Source organism: Ambystoma mexicanum, chromosome 1q, assembly GCF_040938575.1.
Source record: "Ambystoma mexicanum isolate Mex_15411 chromosome 1q, UKY_AmexF1_1, whole genome shotgun sequence".
NCBI lineage: Eukaryota > Metazoa > Chordata > Amphibia > Caudata > Ambystomatidae > Ambystoma > Ambystoma mexicanum.
The window spans coordinates 180,366,730-180,385,362 of NC_090922.1; the positions used below are offsets into that span (position 1 = coordinate 180,366,730).

The 18,633-nt window shown below is 46.3% G+C and overlaps 1 long non-coding RNA gene and 7 other non-coding genes across 12 annotated transcripts in view; all 8 read left to right on the plus strand.

The window, feature by feature from the left end:
* The first annotated feature begins 1,071 nt into the window (after positions 1–1,071).
* Positions 1,072–18,633, plus strand: part of LOC138526320 (uncharacterized) — a 174,753-nt gene continuing 157,191 nt past the window's right edge. For all 5 annotated transcript variants that reach the window (XR_011283556.1, XR_011283558.1, XR_011283557.1 and 2 more), the window contains exons 1-8: positions 1,072–1,210; positions 1,981–2,028; positions 2,407–2,478; positions 3,524–3,591; positions 3,767–3,808; positions 5,068–5,127; positions 6,405–6,454; positions 6,749–6,855. This is a non-coding gene — a long non-coding RNA (uncharacterized lncRNA). The remainder of the gene's footprint in view (positions 1,211–1,980; positions 2,029–2,406; positions 2,479–3,523; positions 3,592–3,766; positions 3,809–5,067; positions 5,128–6,404; positions 6,455–6,748; positions 6,856–18,633) is intronic.
* On the plus strand, positions 1,742–1,831 carry LOC138565480 (small nucleolar RNA SNORD88). The gene has a single exon (XR_011301345.1). It is a non-coding gene; the product is annotated as a small nucleolar RNA SNORD88 (small nucleolar RNA).
* On the plus strand, positions 2,075–2,163 carry LOC138565474 (small nucleolar RNA SNORD88). Its single transcript, XR_011301339.1, has one exon. It is a non-coding gene; the product is annotated as a small nucleolar RNA SNORD88 (small nucleolar RNA).
* LOC138565398 (small nucleolar RNA SNORD35) lies at positions 2,560–2,648 on the plus strand. Its single transcript, XR_011301284.1, has one exon. It is a non-coding gene; the product is annotated as a small nucleolar RNA SNORD35 (small nucleolar RNA).
* Positions 3,629–3,701, plus strand: LOC138565388 (small nucleolar RNA SNORD34). The gene has a single exon (XR_011301274.1). It is a non-coding gene; the product is annotated as a small nucleolar RNA SNORD34 (small nucleolar RNA).
* On the plus strand, positions 3,884–3,954 carry LOC138565422 (small nucleolar RNA SNORD50). The gene has a single exon (XR_011301302.1). It is a non-coding gene; the product is annotated as a small nucleolar RNA SNORD50 (small nucleolar RNA).
* On the plus strand, positions 5,194–5,282 carry LOC138565402 (small nucleolar RNA SNORD35). The gene has a single exon (XR_011301286.1). It is a non-coding gene; the product is annotated as a small nucleolar RNA SNORD35 (small nucleolar RNA).
* On the plus strand, positions 6,494–6,574 carry LOC138565381 (small nucleolar RNA Z195/SNORD33/SNORD32 family). Its single transcript, XR_011301268.1, has one exon. It is a non-coding gene; the product is annotated as a small nucleolar RNA Z195/SNORD33/SNORD32 family (small nucleolar RNA).

The window sequence follows — 18,633 nt, forward strand, 5'->3', positions numbered from 1 at the left end:
TAAAAGTTTCCCTTATCTGCTGCTCGAGTAGCAAAGAAAGAGGAAGAAGGAATGACGTCAAGGGAAGTTATATTGGATTAACCGGACTGTGATGGATGCAGGAAGCCACATGAAAGCAAGAACCAATTAACAATAAACTACAAAAACACGTAATGTTCGAGGGAATTGTAGTTCTTTTTATTGTTTGTCACTATGGTTGTGATGTTTTTATATGGACTGCTCCAGAAGTAAAGAGTAGAGTTGAGCATAATCCAAGCCTCATGGTCTTGACATAGAATTAGTACATTTTTGGGAAGGGGCAAAGGTTATTCTGGCCTATGATCCCATTGAACTGTATGAGCATGTGGTTTCTTGATGATAGAGTAGTGGAAATTGGTATGTTGGAATTTTCTCGGACATATTTTATTTCATTATTTAACTATCTACTTTAAAAGTGTAAAACATAACTCCGTCAAAAACACAGTAGGACTCTTTTTTATATTTGGGTATTATTTGTCCAGTAAGTAAAATCAGTAAAGGTAAAGCCACAATTCTGCCAATTTTCTTCGGGCTGACCAAAGGAAATGCTGGCGATTGGACAGTTTATATTTCACTAGTATGGCGTCCTTGGGTCCCTGACTTTGTGCTGTATCAACTATAGAATGTTGGCCGTCTAGTTATTTTTAAAACTCTGGGATGTAGAACGAACTAAAGCAGGCGGATGTGGATCTGACGCCCCTCCGAAAGGCAAGCGGCCATTTCTGAATGGGTCATTCACATGCGTTATGCATAGAAGCGATCTGCCGGAATGTAAGATCTGTGAACTAACTAGGTTTGAACTCTTAGGCAAAATGCAAAGGTTTCTTAGAACCGACAATAAACATGTTTTTATTGTCGTTTTTAAATAATAGCGTAAATGCTGACTCGCCAACCGTCATAAGATATCAACAACAGTACATTTTTTTTCGAACGTTTCGGTAGGCACTGATAGTGTGAGAAACAGATGTCCAACAATGTTCATATGATCGCCACGGTGTCGGGTGGTGTGACGGTTTTGTGGGCGGGACTACCCGATTGCTAGGGAGTGAATCTGTTTTCCATGTTCATAGTCGGTGGTACTATAAAGCACTTCCCGAGGCAATTCTCATTCTTTCTGGCTGGTCTGTGCGCGTGGCTGGAGGTGGTCTTGCGGCAATGGCTTGTGCACGTGGTTCCCACTCTGTTCTAATGGGTGAGTGTGCCACACCGGAGTAGAGTATAGCAATTATGATCCGCGTTTGTAATGCCCGTTTTTATGAAAACCAGTTGACATTTTAAGCAACTGATTGTTGTATTATCCTAACTCTTTTATATTTTTTAAAGCGTGATTTTTTTTTTTTCCGATTTGAAACGAGGATGGCGGGACAATTAATCTCGTGTGCCCAGTCCATTGTTTAGTGCCCAATCATCGGTAACGTCCTCATACTTGCACTGTTTGATATCTAAAACGCCTGCATGGGTACGAATTGAGGCTGAATGTTTTTTTTTCTCGCTTATTCTCAATTGTGTTCCAGTTTTAAAGCTGGGTGGAGGGGGTCTAATATGTGAAACTTCCCTACCCACATTCTTCAGTCGATTCGTTGGTTGGTATTGGGTGGGACAGCTTCCTGAGTCCGACTCCAACACGCTTGCGCATATTTTAGTGCTGCGAAAAGTTTTTTTACGAGATCGATGTTAGCTCTGGGATCTCAAAATGCCATGTAGATAAAAGCGCCTCTTAGATTTGTCCTCATGATGTCAGCACTGGGCTCTTAAAATAACATGCAGATAAAAGTGCCTCTCTGTGATTTGACACGCGGAGACTGAGGGACAGAATGTTCATTTTTTCGCTCTGGCTGTTGTGTTTTCGCCATTTGTAGTTGATGATGGCTACGCCCTTGAGGTGGGATACGTTTTGGGTTTTAACGTGGTGGTATTTGCGAAGATACCTTGTTTAAACCCAATGTATTTTTTCCTCTCTAGGTGCGGAGGCGTTGCCGTTCACGAATACTACAGCGTGCCTTTGCCCAAGTGAGTTTTTTAAACTTTACTTTTGAGGGTTGGGTGTAACTGTAATCGGTCCCCGTGATGTCAGCACTGGGCTCTAAACATTCCCATGTTGATGAAAGTGCCCCTCTGACTTGACATGCAGAGACTGAGGGACTGTAATGGGTATCTCATTTGTATTGGGATACGGTTGCATTAATGTTAAGGAAGTGATTAGCGCCTCGTAACTTTGCATGCGGCGCATTTCAAATTACATTCATTATTTGCCAACCGTTGAGACTGAGCAAACGAAATGGCCTGGCTTGTAAAAAATGTTTTTTATATAACGCATGAAGCAGTTTGTATGCCAGTGAGCAGAGCTTTTGTTCTCGTTTTTAATTGTAGTCTTCGTTTTCATCCAAGGATACTCGAAATATGAGCCGTGTTTTCTGGACCGAAACGAGTGCGTTGGAATCTCATGGGGGTAGATTGAAGGTACGTTTCATCGGATATGCCAACACCGTACTCGGGAGCCATCCAAACTTTTTTTGTAACTACTTGTTGCTGTAGTGGCCAAGCAAATGATGTTTATTCTCACGATGGTCTTCCTAGCCCCTTCAAGGGGCCCTGACGACAGTGCCACATGGCATAGCTGATGCTGGTCATTACCACCGCTTTTTGTAATTTAGAGGCATTTACTGCACAAACCAAATTTAGTGGCCTCGACACCTAGGTATGTCAATGGCTTGTAATGCGACGAGAATGGGGTGGGGTTAGGTGTTGGAGGATGATTGAATAGGTCCACAAAGGTTTCGAAATTGATGTTTGTCTATTTTTGTATGGACCATTGTGTTTACATCCTCTTTCAATATTAAATACAGTTAATGTCACATTTACATGTTTGACCCGAGGTAGCTCCTGGTTTCAAGCTAACCAGGGTTTACTAGGATAGCAGCAGCTGAGTAGCCCCCCCAACTTCAAACCCTGCCACGGCCTGGGTATGTGAACATTTATGCTGTGGTTAAAAAAGTAGGGTAAACGCTACCTTAACGATTGGTTACCATACTTCGTGGCTGCCGCACTTCCGGCTCATAAAACGTTCCCCTTTTTATATTCCTGCCATAAACTCCACTGACTCGCAGCTGTATATGCTCACATTCCTTTAAATCGCACGTAACATAGATTCCATGTACAGCATTGGTCTATGTACTGTCTGTAGCTCAAATCGGGTGGACCGCTTTGTGCTGTCAAAGTTGCCCACCTCATTTGACCTACAGCAATGTGTCTTTTCACATATCTGTAGCCCGTACCATGAAGCGTGACTTTGCAGGACTTAGAACCTACTTTAATTCTGTATCGTGTACATGCAGTAGCCCCTGCACCTTGTGGAGTGGCGCTGCCAGACTATGCTCTCCAAGATCCAACTTCATGTTGTAACCTTATGCACGGTCATGCACCTTGCTGGTGTCATTTCGCACTGGTGCCTGAATGTTTGGTGCGCTGCTATAAACGTTAAAATAGATGTATCCCTTTATTTCAGACTCAGATACCCATGGAGACACTGATCCAATGCTAGGAGCAAATGACAATCGTGCCCCTTCTTTGCAGGTATGGCATTGGCGTTATTGGAACTCGCCTTTAATAGCCTTGTCGATGATGCTGATATTACCTACATTGTTTGATTGTATATGAAACACGTCTAGATGACTGAGACATGCTGAATACAACTGATTACCTTCTGGGCCAAAGCTTGTTTTAATATATACTTTATTTTATTGTACAGTGAGCCTGCATCGGTACAGTCTGCGACTGCAATCCACACCAGGTACAAGCTGATTAATTTATTTACTCGTTTTTAATTGACTTGTTTTTAATTGACTTCCCAATACTTGCGCAAGGAGGCCTATGATGAGTCTATCCCGAACCTGATTTCTATTGATGAACAAACTCTATGGATCTGACTGCTGAGCTCCTTGCTTTTAGTGGGGTGACCCGTATGTGGCTATGGAGTTTGCTGGGTAGCAGTATTGTATTTGGTTTATATAGCGCTCTCCCCATTCGTATGGCCTCACCCTGCTTGGACTGCCCTCGGTGACCGTAGTCAATGTAATGTGCTGGAGTTCTAAAAGTTTTAGATTGTGTGCTTTTTCGACGGTTTACGGCTTGGGTGGCTGGGTCTTTTAAGTGTGGACTGTGCTGCTAGACCGGATGAGCATAGCCATAGCTGCATTCTACGGTGTGTGCGTCATGTGTCCAGTGTAAGGCTTCGATGTTCATCTTCAGTGATGTATGGTGGGCGAGGACCTCGCTATATGATGGAGGCCTTGGTTTAGGGACCTTTCACAGTACAGTAGGATTCACAATATAAGATATGGGGATATATTTGAGGACCCTGTACAGTAGGAGGCGTGGCTTTCACAAATTTGGGTATAGGGGAAAACACCTAACTGAGTCCTGTATAATGGGGGAGAGGCCTAGGTTTCTCAATACAATATAGGGCTAGGTTTCAGTCCTGTGTAGTGGGAGAGGCCTTGGTTTCGCAGTACATTTTCCAAACCATGGCAGATAATGGGGAGGATACACCTAGTTTTGAAACTCCTGTAGTAGGCGAGACCTAGATGGAGAAACGAATATGAGTCCTGTATTGTGGGAGAGGCCTGTGTTTCACAATACAGTAAACTTCGCAATGCATATTCACAATAGAATGGGTAGCTATGGCCTAAGAGTGAGGAACACTAAGCTTTATCACAGGCCTATGAGCAGCCATGTAACCTCCTGGGCTAGTTAACGCCACAATATGGCTCCTCATTCATTTTACTCCTAAAATGTCGATTACTGTAAAAGCTTCAGCTGTGTGGTTTTATTTTGTACATGCACCTTTCAGCCATGTGTTAGTCCATAGCACACTCCTGTAATGCCAGAACTGATTATGCTTTGATGGCAATAGAAGTGTACTGGGGAATGCCAGCACTCGGGACTTTTATGCTCTCAATAACCCACGACTGGTTTTACTAATGTAGGCTGCACGAGCTGTACTGTGCTGCAGCCGTTCTCATTGTAATTCTCAATTGCTCTTTCCTTAAGGGTAAACATGTAGCTGATTCTACCTTTGCTGCAACACTGCTGACGTTGGCACCTATGGAGGTAAGATGCTTGGCTAAGATGGTGGCTTAGACTTTGGGGGCAATCTATTTGCATGGGTTCGGTTCAGGCAAATGATGCATCTTCTCACGATGGTCTTCCTAGTCCACCCAGTGGCCTTTGACGACAGTGCCTCATGGCTTCACTGATGCCTGCCTCAGCTGAACTAGGTTCTCAAACAGCCACTTTTTAATACTGACCACTGAGTGCACCATTTTTAGTTATTGGTGGAATGCGAAGCACTGGGAAGAACACTAATTTTTGTGGGTCGATCTTGCTAGGAGTTGCCAGGGCTAACCATATGTACATTTGTATCCAATGCCCCAAATCCTTGGTCCTACACCCCACGGTTTCATATTTAGAAACCTGCATAGTGATTCTACTTGTGTAAAGCCCCTCTGCATTGACTGCGCCCTATAGTATTGCACTCCTAGAAAACTTGTCTGCACAATTTCCCCAGCAGTGCTTTGGAAGACTGCAAGTCGTCTTTATTCCCTTACAATTGTGTTGCATAATGTAAATATCGACTCATTGGTGGCATTTATAACGTGCCAGACCTGTTTCAGTGAGTTACCCTGATTTTGAATGTTGCAACCAGTAGATGCATTTTGCACCCTGTTGCAAGGTTATTTGTTTAGTTTTAAAGTATCACTAGTCTGGCTTTTCAGAAGCTGCAGCCTAATTGTCCATCTGAGGTGGCGTGGCATGCACCACCAAATAATTCCCCTGCCACCTTGAGTGTCGGTGTCCTAGACTGGCCATGCTGCAATAAGTTTCAGCTCTGATCACCCTCCTATGGTTGACCAATTGGGTTAAGGTGGGAAGTTGCCTCAAGTCGATGGTTATGATTTACCTGGTGACAAATGCCACCTAATCCTGACTGGCTTGGAATTTTGCTACCATGTCCATTTTGCTAGCTACCATAACGCTCTGGTAACTCGGAGGTTTGGTGCACTTGTGACTGACTTAAATGTCATGGGTACCTGTGCGCATGTTAAAGAGATGCAGGTCCTGTTAAATTAGTTGGGTATAATCAGGCACTCTGGGGATAAACATTACGGGAAATCCGGTTCATTTGGGCTCCTTAATTGAGAATCAAGGCCATGTGTTTGGTGTGGTAGCACGCTAGATTATAAACTGTATGTCCAAATTAACTCGTACTCCCAGCGCGCACATCTCCAGGGTGCAAGTAACTACACGAGTTGTCTTGGGTGTACATGTTTTAGGATGGGACGCTCTCCAAATGTTTTACCATCTTTTATTTTTCTCTTCTCCTGCAGATGTCCTAGAAGGCTCTTTGGTTATATAATGCTTTGGCGGCAATATTTTGGTAAGCTTTGCTTTGGAATTCTGTTCTCTTCATTCCATGGTGGTCTATGATGTGGAAAAACGTCTAGTTCGAGTCTCGCGACCATGAGATACATGTACATGCACTACCATCTGAGACCTAATACGACCATGTGAGCACCTTTTGGCTTATCGTAAGAGCATGTGATGGCTGCTGTCTGCTTACAAGTTATCATTATTGCTAGGCAAGATGTCATTTTGTGCTACACTGGGAAGTACGTAAAAAGGCTGTGGTTATGTAACGGATTGCTTTGACCAAGTTTTTTTTTCCTTTCAGAAGCAGAGCGTGAAAATTCTCCAGTGATAAGAAGCCAATTCAAATGTTTGCTTAAATCTGCGTTGGCAAAATAAAGATTACTTTTGATTCTGGCATGGTCCATCGTTGTAAGTGACCTCATTCATAATGGTGGTACCTTGGGTACTATCTGCCACTTTGAACTGGTATCCGCGACTGCATTTTTTGGTTGTGCTGGGAGTACTTTTTAGCCTGTTTTACCGGCAGGAATTACTTCGAAAATTGGGGTTCCCATCTCTCCATGTACTTGTGCCTACCCTCACTATTTAATCCCTTACCCCTGAGGTTTTTTAAATAAATCCCTGTCAGTGTAACAAAATACCTAACAGATGTTTGATTTCGAATGCAACAGGCGCGAAACGCCCATCTTATAAAGCAACTCAAATTCAGGGTCCATGTGCAAATGTGACATTTCCCCAATATCTTCATGTAAGATGTCAGCCGACACGTGTTAAACTGGTTTATACAAAATAAGATATATAGGTGTGTGGCGAAACGCATTAGCTAGCCTCCCTGCTACTGGGAAGACGTTTTTATTGTAAAATTTGAATTGAAACTGGCAGTGCAGTCCTTCGCTGTTGGCCTTCCCTGGGTTGGATCTTTGGGCAAGCTATTGCTGCAGGATATTTTTGGGATTTCGTTGGGGATGGGACCATGCAGTGTTTGCCTTCTTTCTCATATATATAGCGTTGTCAGATTAGGTGCTGTAAAGCAATTGAACCAGTTGGTCTTAGCCAAGTGTAAGGGTTGGATCCCTACAGAGCTGATGCTGTCCCGATGCTAGTATTCCTGTAACTAGCTCTCGCCTCAGAATTGCTCCTTGGTGGGGTTGACCGAATTTTGTTTACCCTATTGGCACTTTGTCACAGGCATAATGAAACTGCAGCCAGTTTAGTTTTGTAACGCCATGGATGCAATTTTCAAGACTTTAACAATGAACTTTTGCGGGTTACGAACTAGATGGCGGGCTGTACATGCGGAACATGGTTTTCGGGTGGCAACTGCCCAGTGGCATTTCATTCTGGTTTTGTCATTTTACAAAGCATAGCAGCACCAGCCCATGGTACTAGTAATCCATTCTCCCCATCCTATAAAGCCATGTTGGTTTCTGCACAATTTGTTTAATTTAATGCAACCTTATCTAACCACTTATGTTTGTCAGACTGAGTTAACCCGTTTAAGTGCAGGCTTCTAGCATGTCTTGCTCCCACACAAATATGGCTTTTTTAAATATTGTATGGGTTTTGGATTCCTTGGATGAAGGCAGCTTCCAAAACCAGGGATGACTACTGTCCTCTTGCTATTAAAAACAATGGATCATTCGTTGGGCACTATAGAATACATACATGATTTATATCTGGCTTGGACAAACTCGAGGGCTGGAACCAGTTCGCCTTGCGGTTCATATTTACATACAGTGAATGATTCTAAATGTATCTGTTCTCATGAATATTGAAGGTTATCTTGAACACAAAGATTCTGGCCTTCGAGGCCCGGAGTGGGACAATCCTCCTTAAGGGGGGACTTTTCACAAAGCTGGAAATCGGTGGAGCTGCTTGGGGTGGCTTACGTATTGGTATAGTTGCCTTTGTGGGAGGCGGCCCCTAGATGCACCTGTACTGACTTGCCTGGTCTTGTACCAATTGATTTTATTGTGGTGGAGGACCAGAGGGGGTGAAGTAGGTTAGATGGAGGGGTATCTGCAAGTGAATCACTAGACTTTTTGACGATTGTTTTGCTAGTGGGAATTACTAGTATGGTGGTAGTAGGTGGGGGGGCGAGGGTCAGTGCCGATATTGCTGAGATTTTTGAATTGCCCTATAGATAAGCCGTGGGTGATAGTTTATCAGTAGAAAATGCCCCACCCCGTTCTATTCCGGTTTTCTCCCTTTTTTGTTTCACCACGAGACAGGACAGCAGTTCATAGTAACATTCACGGCAGACTATGCGTCTTTTTCTTCAGCAGCAGGTCCAATGGATAGTGGTCCACAGAAAGGGTAGTCTTTACCATCAGCATTAACGGCTCACAGGCAAGCTTTGGGTGTCCTGCCACTAATGGGTCTAGGGCTACACTGGTATGACACAGACCAATGCTCATTACCATGCAGCGGTGCTAACGCTCCATGTGAGTCCCGGATTTCTCCAGAAGCAATTTTGTCTGTATCTTCACTTTTTACCCCAAGCACAGCCTTCAGCTGCACTCCACTGGGCTTTAGCGCATTGTTAACGGACCAACTTGTCACGTCCTTCTAGATGTCTACTGAGAAACGTTATTTCTTAGTCATTTGACCTTGCTGTCTTACCATTGTGCGTACTATTCAGTAACCTGCAACAGCATCTGTTTCATTCCCCTAGACACCCCGAAGTAATTTTTACTTGTACAATGTGTCTTGGAAAATGCTGACTGCTTATTACCAAGCCCTACTGTATGTGGCTCATGGCTGACCAGTGTCTAGAGTGTGCCACAAGCTCTTGTCTGTTGCTTTGGCCATTTTGTACTTTGTCCTTCCCGGGCTGAAATTTCCTTTTGGGCATGCAGTTTCCTGTAAAAGCTTCTTTTGTAGGTTGCTGAGGTCACTTGTGTGGTTAGCCACGAAGTGACTGACTTTCTGGTCCCATCCACTATATGTTTTGTGCACAAGAGCATGTGAACCCCACTGGACCCTAATGGGAACACTGCTGGTATGCATGGGAGCATATCTTGCCATTGGTGGGCTGGGTGCAGGCACTCCTGATAAAAATTGGTCCTGCATCCACTCCAGCAACAGATTCGAACCCCGAAAAGACGAAAAAAGGACGATACTGAGAACGCACTGAAGAGGCCTGGTACCTGAATCCTACTGTCGCAGTTGAGCCCAGCTTTGCTTGCGCATGAGCGCCAAAGACGTGACGCTGCTTGAACCAATAACATCCGACATCCTGGTAACCATGCAACTAAGCATGTTGCCGGGCCATCTAGTGCGCCGTCAAGCTAAAACTTTATTTTGATAAGGAATCCCAGTTGGTCCAACAAAGCACCCTTGTGAATTTTGACGTCCTTTATCTTTGGCCCACTAGATAGTAGGCTGTCATACTTCAACCAGTGTAATGGTTGCACTGTGCACTGGAAACCGACAGAAAATCATGCATCTGATTGCATCTGGACCAAAGCTTACGCATAGGTTCATTTTGGCTTTCCTTTGGCTTGGGTAGTAAGTCGGGAACAGCTTTGTTCACCATAGCAGATCTCGCCTCCCTTTTGGAATCGGTTTCGCCCCTTCAGAATTAACCTGATTCCTGGCCCTAAGTACCAGGAAAGTTGCTGTATCTCTAATGCCATAGGCTTGGTTTCTGTATTTTGCTCTTTGCATTTGAATCCCCATGCAAAAGTTGTGCAGCTAAGTTCCCCTCATTGCCTATTGGGACTGATTTTATACCATCTCATAAGTTTGGCTGCCACCACTGCCTGAGGAGCTACACCAGCTGCATCAATGATTCCAGAATATTGTTCAAAGCTTTGTTCTTAGGTGCTCAAGACATTCTGCTGGATTTTCAGTCTCTATGCCTTTAGCCAGCCAGTAGGGGGTTCTTTGGTGGGCCGGTTGGAGTGCACTTTTAGCAGAGTGAAGGTATGCAGCAAGAGCTGGTTGATGCACATGTGGGGCGGTAGTCTTATGACATGTAGTCCTTGGAACTTGGGGTCTTGCATTTCAGAAACCTATTTAACAAGCCTTGGCACTCCATGGTGCATGTACTGTGACCAAGGTGTTTCCATGGAGTTGGCTGAGTGGGAAGGTGCTGGTAGTTGTAGGGGCACCAAACCCTTCACCAGTGCAGGAGTAGCTGGTGAGTGCAGGCCACTCATGTGACTTAGCTGGGTGACTTAGCTGGGTGGACGGGTGATGGGACAGTGGTTGGGTGGAATCCAGATTAGCTGTGGATCCCAGCACTCCACGCTTAACGTAGTGCTGATTGGCTGTATTGTGAAAGTGCAGAATGTTGGCACTATGTCGGTTGTACTGAATTCTCATGGGCTGGGACCAACAGGTTGAGTTTTTGCTCATGATGCTTCTCTAAGGTATCTTTCAGGGCTCTGCTTTAGATTTGTACTGTTTTGGTAGCTTCCGTGTACCTGTCTAGATGGCTATCCCATGCACTTTAATGCCATGTGCAGGTTTAGTTTGTCAGTCTGATGTGCCTTCCTATGGAAAGTGTTTAGGTGACTCCTTTGTATAATGGTGCCATTCATCCAGAAACATGCAGCCTTTGTATGAGTTGTATGTTAACCTAAAGTGAGCTGGACCATTCTAACAAGTTATGGGTTACTACAGAACCAGGTCTGCACTTCACTCTGTCTGCACAGGGCGCACTACTAGTGTCCTGTGTCTTGCAGGGCTGGTTTGGCTCATAGCTGACTAACACCATCTCTGCTCCTCCAGTACAGTCACAGGTGTTCACCTGACTGCTCATTCACAGCCTATATATCCCCTATTACACTACCCACAATACATAGCAGGGCCCTGCTATGTCCCCCTACCCAATAATATATCGTGTACCATACATTGTCCACACAATGGAATGAGATGGACCTTTATGAATTTTGGAAGAAATATTACATTTTATTAGAAAAACATATGGTCTCTTTCGTCATATTGGGCAGTCCCCGCCCTGCTCAGGCCTGAAGTATGGCTGGGCCAAAATAGCCTTTCCCGTGTGGCTCTGCCAATCCTGCACATAGTCCAATTCCAAACCGGTGAGACCTTCTCACTTCCATTTCTGCTCTTGGGAGAACAGCCCACCCTGCCAGTTAAGTCACTAGTCAATGGAGCAAACAAGGCCACTGCATCAGTTGAGTCCCAACCGTCCCTATTATCAGTGCCAGTATGCCCCATCTTGGCGGATGTAGCCAATGGTTTTAGCTCGTGAAAAGACTGCAGTGTGCTCCTTTTCTAGGAGCATCCTTGTAACTTTACCATGTTTTGGGGCTGGCCCCTGTGACCCGCAAGCATTGGTTACATTTCTCATACCATCACAAACTATGTACATCTTGCCTTTGACAGCACTAAGTTGAAGGTATCCATACTGGCATCTGACGGGATGAACCCTATCTTTAGCAAAGTCCACCAGGTCTGCACAATCGGGTGCCTGGCAAAAGCCAGCCCTTCCTGCTTCATAATTCATTTCATATTTGTATTGACCCGTTTCCTAGACTTTTTCCATGTCTGTTGGACCCAGCTCCCTGCCACACACTCCTTTGGAGCATTTCTGACCATGCTTTTTCTTTCTCGAAGCATCTGCCCTAAAATTCTAATGCCATCCTGCATCTCCTTAAGTAACTGATCCCTTCCCAAATAAGCACACCATGGGGAGAAAAGCATGCCACGCCTGCATGTTGTGACTAGTCAGACGAGCTTAGTGTCTGTGGGCCCCTCGCCTAGGCCCTGCTCGGGTTATCTTTCTGCCCAGGTGGTGAAAGAATGGCCAATGACCCAGACTGTCCGACCCGCTGGAACGGAAACAAATACCCTATTGTAAAGCACACCCATTCCATTTCACCCGACGCCCACGTCCCAGCCTTCCTTGCTCCTCACATGCCCTCTCAATGGGGATATACAACTTATAACGATCTGACTTCATAACCATCTTCTGAGTGGCTGACCCTGGCATACCTGCCTGTAATGCTTTTGTTGCTGGCCATTTTCTGAACCCATGTGAAGACTATCCTTTCCCATGACATCCTACTTTCTTCAATGTTGCTGCCAACACCCTGTGGAATTGGTCAAAGGGACCTATCCTCGTGAACCAGGAGGTGCCTACCAAATATCTGAGTAACCAGATGGGGCAGCTGTCTGATCTGTAACATCACATAGCCACCTTTCCCACTTGATCTCTGACTTTCTCACTCTTATACTGACACCCCTGTCTGTAAATGTGACATCCCCACTGCCCTTCCACGCTCGCCTTTCCCAGTAGGGACCAGCCCACTTACCTGAAGTGCCCCAAAAATACCATTGCAATTGTGGCCCTGAAGAGCCTGACCACAAACCCATTGGCGCAAATCACCCTCTTGGTACCCAGTTGTCTCTTCAGCACCGTCGGCTTACAGCCATCCTTGTGCCTTTCCAGTTTCCTTTCATTGCAGCCCCTAGTGGGGTCCCCTGCATATCCCAGTCATAATCCAACCTGGTGCCCTGTAGCGCTTGTGCTATTCTACTATTGTCCTTGTATTTCCAAAGCACGGCCCTTTTTTGGGGAACCTTTCCATAGTTATTGCCGCTAACAAGGAAAATACCTTTGTCCAGTTTTCAATAGTCTTCTTAGCTCTTCTTTCTTCTCCTTAGTTACTTCAGGTCCCATGTCTAGTGACAGTATTGAAAACAAATCAATCCCTAGCCCAAATACGCTCCTTCACCTGTCTAGGGGTGTACATGACTGAAGACCTACCCGAATAACAGTGGGGCAGTAGTTACTAGTGGCTCTTCACCCCAACGATGCCGGTGGTGGCCCAACTGGCATGTCCACTGCTGGCCCAGAAAGTCGAGGCACTTGAGGTGGAACTCCCGCACTGCCCGCCTCCTTGTGTCCCTGCAAAAGCAGCCAGCACCACTGGTTGTTCCCAGTTCCCTTGGCCCCCTTGCATGTGTCCTGCAGCCCTTGCTGACCCCCCTGGCTTCGGTCATAACCCTTTGTTTTTGCCCATTCCTTGCTCTAGTTGTGTGCCTCAACCTCAATTGGCCTGGTGCCCTGACTGCCCCAGGCAAGCACCCTTGCGCTGCATTTTGTGCTACCACAGGTACTTCATGCGCCCCTTATATGGGATGCCCCAGTGACCACCTGCAAAACCTGCCCTATAGGTGACAAAGGCACAGTGACATCAGGCATGTGTACTTCAACTGTGACCACCTCACCACTTGTTTTCCTTGGCGCCCTCCTTTTATTGAGTTTCCCTGACTGGCTCATGGACGGCCTGAGTGACAACTGGCTATCTGAGGTTCCCTCACTGCTGTTGAGCAAGTTTGGCAACCCCTGGCTGGATAATGTAAAATATGAAAAGTCTTATAACCAAGTTCTGTTTCCCCTCTTACCTCTGAAGCGCTTTGAGGCACTTCACCTGTGTATAATGTCCTTACACATAAACCATACCCATGGCGCCCTCCACGCACCTTTGCCCAGTCACTAAAATTCAGCCCCCACCTGTTAACTCAGTCTCCTTCACCCCCAACTCTTTTACATGCAGCAAATACACCCTGCTTGGCCAACCACTGGTTGCACCCTAATTGCTAATGTGTTGTCCTCTTTGCTCCTGGTGATGTGAGCTGGAAACCTGTGACACCACACTAAAGGGCAATTGAGGTATTCTGGCCAATTTTACAACAAGTCCCCTCCCCCTACCAAGCAGTCACAAATCCATTGGTGGCCCGAAACCACTGCTGTAAATGTTGGATGATGCCCGAGCTGTCCCTCTTCCTGTTGTAGAACAGAATAGTGTGCCACATGCATCCTGGGGTGGATCAGCTGTCCACCCTTTTGGGGAATTGTGGGCAGAGGTGCATGCAGCCGGCTCTGAGACAAATGCAATTAAAAGGTGGTAGTTCATCAGGAGAAAACCGACTTGGCTGAGTGGTTGTTAGTCTCTCAAACTGGCCAGGTTCCTCTTCCGGGTCCCACTGACAGGGGTGGGAAGAGGGTGCCCCATATCCAAGTTACTGCACCGCAGTTCTTTTTTGGCGCCTTCCAGCAAGAACTGGACATACTGTTTGTTCGTAAGAATCATGGTGTGGCTTTGGATGGCGAGCTACTGGCTCTACGGCAGGGGTCACAAGACCTGTTGGTTTATGTCATGGCCTTTAATCGACTCGTGGCCGACAAATTGGCCAGAGGAAAAAAGGGCCACCCTGCTCTAGCGTGGCCTCAGGAGAACTAAGCCATCCTGGGGCAGGTGGTTAACCCACCTGAGCGCTGCACAGGCTACATTGATTTAGTGATCCAGTTGAATCACCGCCTGCAAGAGCGAAAGGCAGGCGGAACCAAGGCTGAGTCTCGGCCAGTTTGTGCGCCCTCATGAAGTACGGGGGTGCCCCTTGGAGAACCTCCCAGAGCCCATGCAGTTGGGTAGTGTGCGAGGACCCCCTTTCAAAGGAGGAAAGACGTCAGCAGCGACAGTTGTGCTTGTATTGTGGCAAGGCGGGCCACTTCTTGAGACTACTAGTAAACCGAAGAAACAGGCTGTGGGAGTCACTGGGAGGGCAGTGACTGATGCTGAGAATTCTGTATAGCCATCGGAAAGCTGCTGGATTCGACAAGAGTAGGGGATCTTGCACTTAAAAAGCAACGTGGTGCTTACCGACGCACGAACCTGCATAAGAGACACTCTCCCTGGAATCCTACTATTCCCTGCTCTGGCATCTCTCCGCAGCAAACTTCTTCCACAAACTTGATCACTGCAAAAGACAAGGTTAGAATCTCACAATCTGAAAAGCCATGCCCCATTCATAAGCACGCGCAGCTCTACAGTACAGCATACCTGTTACCTGCAGATCCAGTTCCTCACTGCTCTGGTCACAGCAGTCGCCCTCAGAAACTCCAGGGCCTTGCTTCAGTGACCTACATGGGGAAAGAGCAAAAGAACTTGATTTGTGAAGGAGCGGACAATAAAACACGGAGCGAGCATACAGAGGAACAAATGAAAACTAACTAATGGGAGATGAACGATACAGAAAAACAAACCAGAGAAGGCTGAAAACAAGAACACAACTTAGCAGAAGTGGGTTAGTTGCAGCTGTCCTGGTCTACCGCCTGCATAGGACCAGTGAAGGAACTCTGTCCTTGGCAATTAAGCGCCCCTGCCAGAAGTAGGACTGAGTGCCCAGACATTAACAAGGTGAAGTTTCTGGGACAAGTGCACCTACAGGGAGTCACTCCCCTGGTGTAGAAGGTGACTGCAGCCCTGGGACAAAACTCATCCCTGGGAGGGCTGCAACCATGCCCCAACACCCCTGCAGAGACAAGGTGAGCGTAACGCAACATGGTTTCGGTGTATGGCTCGCCGCTGATATCGGGACCTGTATCCTTGTAAACCAAAGATGTGGAGATGCTGTGTAAAGGCGGCCACCAAGAGTGACTTTGGATCTAATCACTGCTCTGGATTTCCAGCTTATGCTTAGCATTCCCTGGTTAAAACTTCATAACCCGGTCATTAATTGGAAGGCCCGTGCTGTGGTCTTACTGTCAGAATGCTTGCATACATGTTATCCATACCTGCCTCTAGTCCATAGAGCGCTTAAGTTGGGGGCGATGGTGTCAACTAGCACGTCAGGGCAGCTACCCCCAAGATACCAACAATTTGAATGTTTTTCCGAAAAGAATCTGCCGATACCCTTCTGCCGCACAGGCCATACTTTTGCCAGATTGACCTTATACCTGGTAACAGCCCCCATGCAGCCTTATCTATGCGCTCACCGAAAAAGAAAATCGGCACCTGCAGGAATATCAACATCAATACCTTGGTACTGGGTTCATCCGGCCATCCAAGTACCTTGCATCCTGTGTTTTTCATTCTGATAGAAGGAAGGGGACCTCTGGACGTGTATTGACTAGAGGGCTCAAGATAACGGAGAACAGATGCCCCCTGCCCCTGATGCAAAAATATACACCAAATTAGATTTGAGGGGCATACCACGTATTCCGCATAAAAGGGGATGAATGGAAAACTGCTTTCTGTATGAAATATGGGTTGTTGCAATACATGGTAATGCCCTTCGGCCTGTGCAACACCCCGCTGGCCTTCCAGTTCTTCATGACAAATGTACTACGAGAACTACTGGACGTTTGCGGCATGGTCTATATTGACAGAATACTCCTCTGTTCTGCAACTGAAGAGGAACACGTACAACATGTGACGGCAGTCCTGTAAACTTTGCCAGCACCATTTGTATGCAAAATTAGTGGTGTTTTCCACGTCACAACAGTGGAGTTTCTCGGCTTTATATTAACCCCTTGTGGTATCCAGATGGATAATGGGAAGGTGGGGTGATTCTAAACTGGCCCACGCCAATTTAAGACTGTGCAGAGTTTTCTATGGTTTGCACATTTCTACCGACTATACCTAGGTTCTCGGGCATAGCTCACCCCACTACTGCGAAAGCGCAAACTGTTCAAATGGTCACCTGAAGCTGAAGGAGCCTTTAGACCACTCAAAACAGTTCCACAGCCCCCATATTGGAGCACCCAAATCCTGAACTGCCTTTTGTGGTGGATACGGACTCCTCCAGTGTTGCGGTGGGGGCACTGCTGTCCCACAATAACCACTCATCTACATCTTGCGGCATTTTGGTCAAAGTTTTCACTTGCGGAAATGAATTACTCAATATCCGACAAGGAGCTCCTGGTCATAAAAGCAGCATTTAAGGAATGGCGCACTGCATAGTATCATGGTCTATACCAATCATCGAAACCTGCATTATTTACGATCTGCACATGCACAGTCACCCCCAACTTTGATGGGCTCAGTTCTTCTCTGAATGACTGTCATTACGTTTTCACCCTGGAGTCAAGAATAGAAAAGCCGACGCCTTGTTGCGCATAGGATGGAGTCTCGAAGGGAGAGATGCCTACACAGTCCCCGGACCGGTGTCCATCATCCCAGGAAGCAAGCTACTGAGGCTGATGAGCCCACCTCTAGATCAACTCCATCATGACATCCAGCAAGCCCTAACCCCGGAACAATGGCAAGAAGGGGTGACAAGATCCGCAACGTTCTTTGAAAATGGACTTCCGTTCTACCAGGAACAACTGTTTCAGAACCCCAAATGCAAAATGAAATATTACGCAATTTTCACGACACATTGCTCGTGTCACACTGGAATTACCAAAACCCTAGGAAAGATCCGACAGCCCTATTGGTGGCCCACCTGGCAAAAATTCCAATATATAAAGACTTGTGATGTCTGCTCGTAGTAAGACGCCCAAGACTAGACCCTCTGGATTACTCTACCCTTTTCCGATACCACCTGTCCTGTGGCATACTATGTCCCTGGACTTTAATACAGAATTTCCCCCATCTAATGGATACCACACCATTATAGTGGTGGATCTGCTAACGAAGATGGCACACTTCATTGCTCTAAGAGGGCTATTAAACGCAGGGAGCCATACACACTTGAACAACATTGTGCGTATCCACGCTTTTCCATCAGTCGTCGCTGATAGAGGAAGCCAGTTTATATACTAATTCTGGAAGCACTGCTGCAACAAGACCCAAATTGATGTCCGTCTGTCTACTAGTCACCACCCACAAACGGACAGACTGAGAACTAACCAGACTCTGGAGCAGTACTTGCAATGTATGTTTCCCCAGGCCGGTTGGGTCGACCTTCTCTGGGTGGCAGAATATGCTTACAATGGCATCCATAGTGCCACTGGATTCTCATACTTCTACTTCCTCTACGGACGAAACCCAAAAACCACCACTTTCGATCCGCCCACTGAACTGGAAATGCCCGCAGTCACGTCATTGCATACCAATATCAAGGAAACATTACAAAAGGCCCGTGAAACGCTTCAAGAAATTAAGAACACTCAAGTTCTTTGCTGATTTAAAAAGAAAAAAAGGAAGCCCCCCCTCCCACCCCCCCAGTATCGAGTTGGCGACAAGGTTTGGCTTCCCACCAAGTATATTCGACTAAAAGGCCCAAAAAGGCTCCACCCTAATCTGCCCCTACTCTGTGCTCGCCATTATTAACCCTGTGGCACTAAAACTTGAATCCCCACCAACTCTAAAAATTCGCTGTTTCATGTATCCCTGCTCAAACCAGTATACCCCGGACACGGAATGCCTTAAGTGATCCTCCAATAGAGGTCCGGAGGCGGGGGGGGGTGGGGGGGGAAAT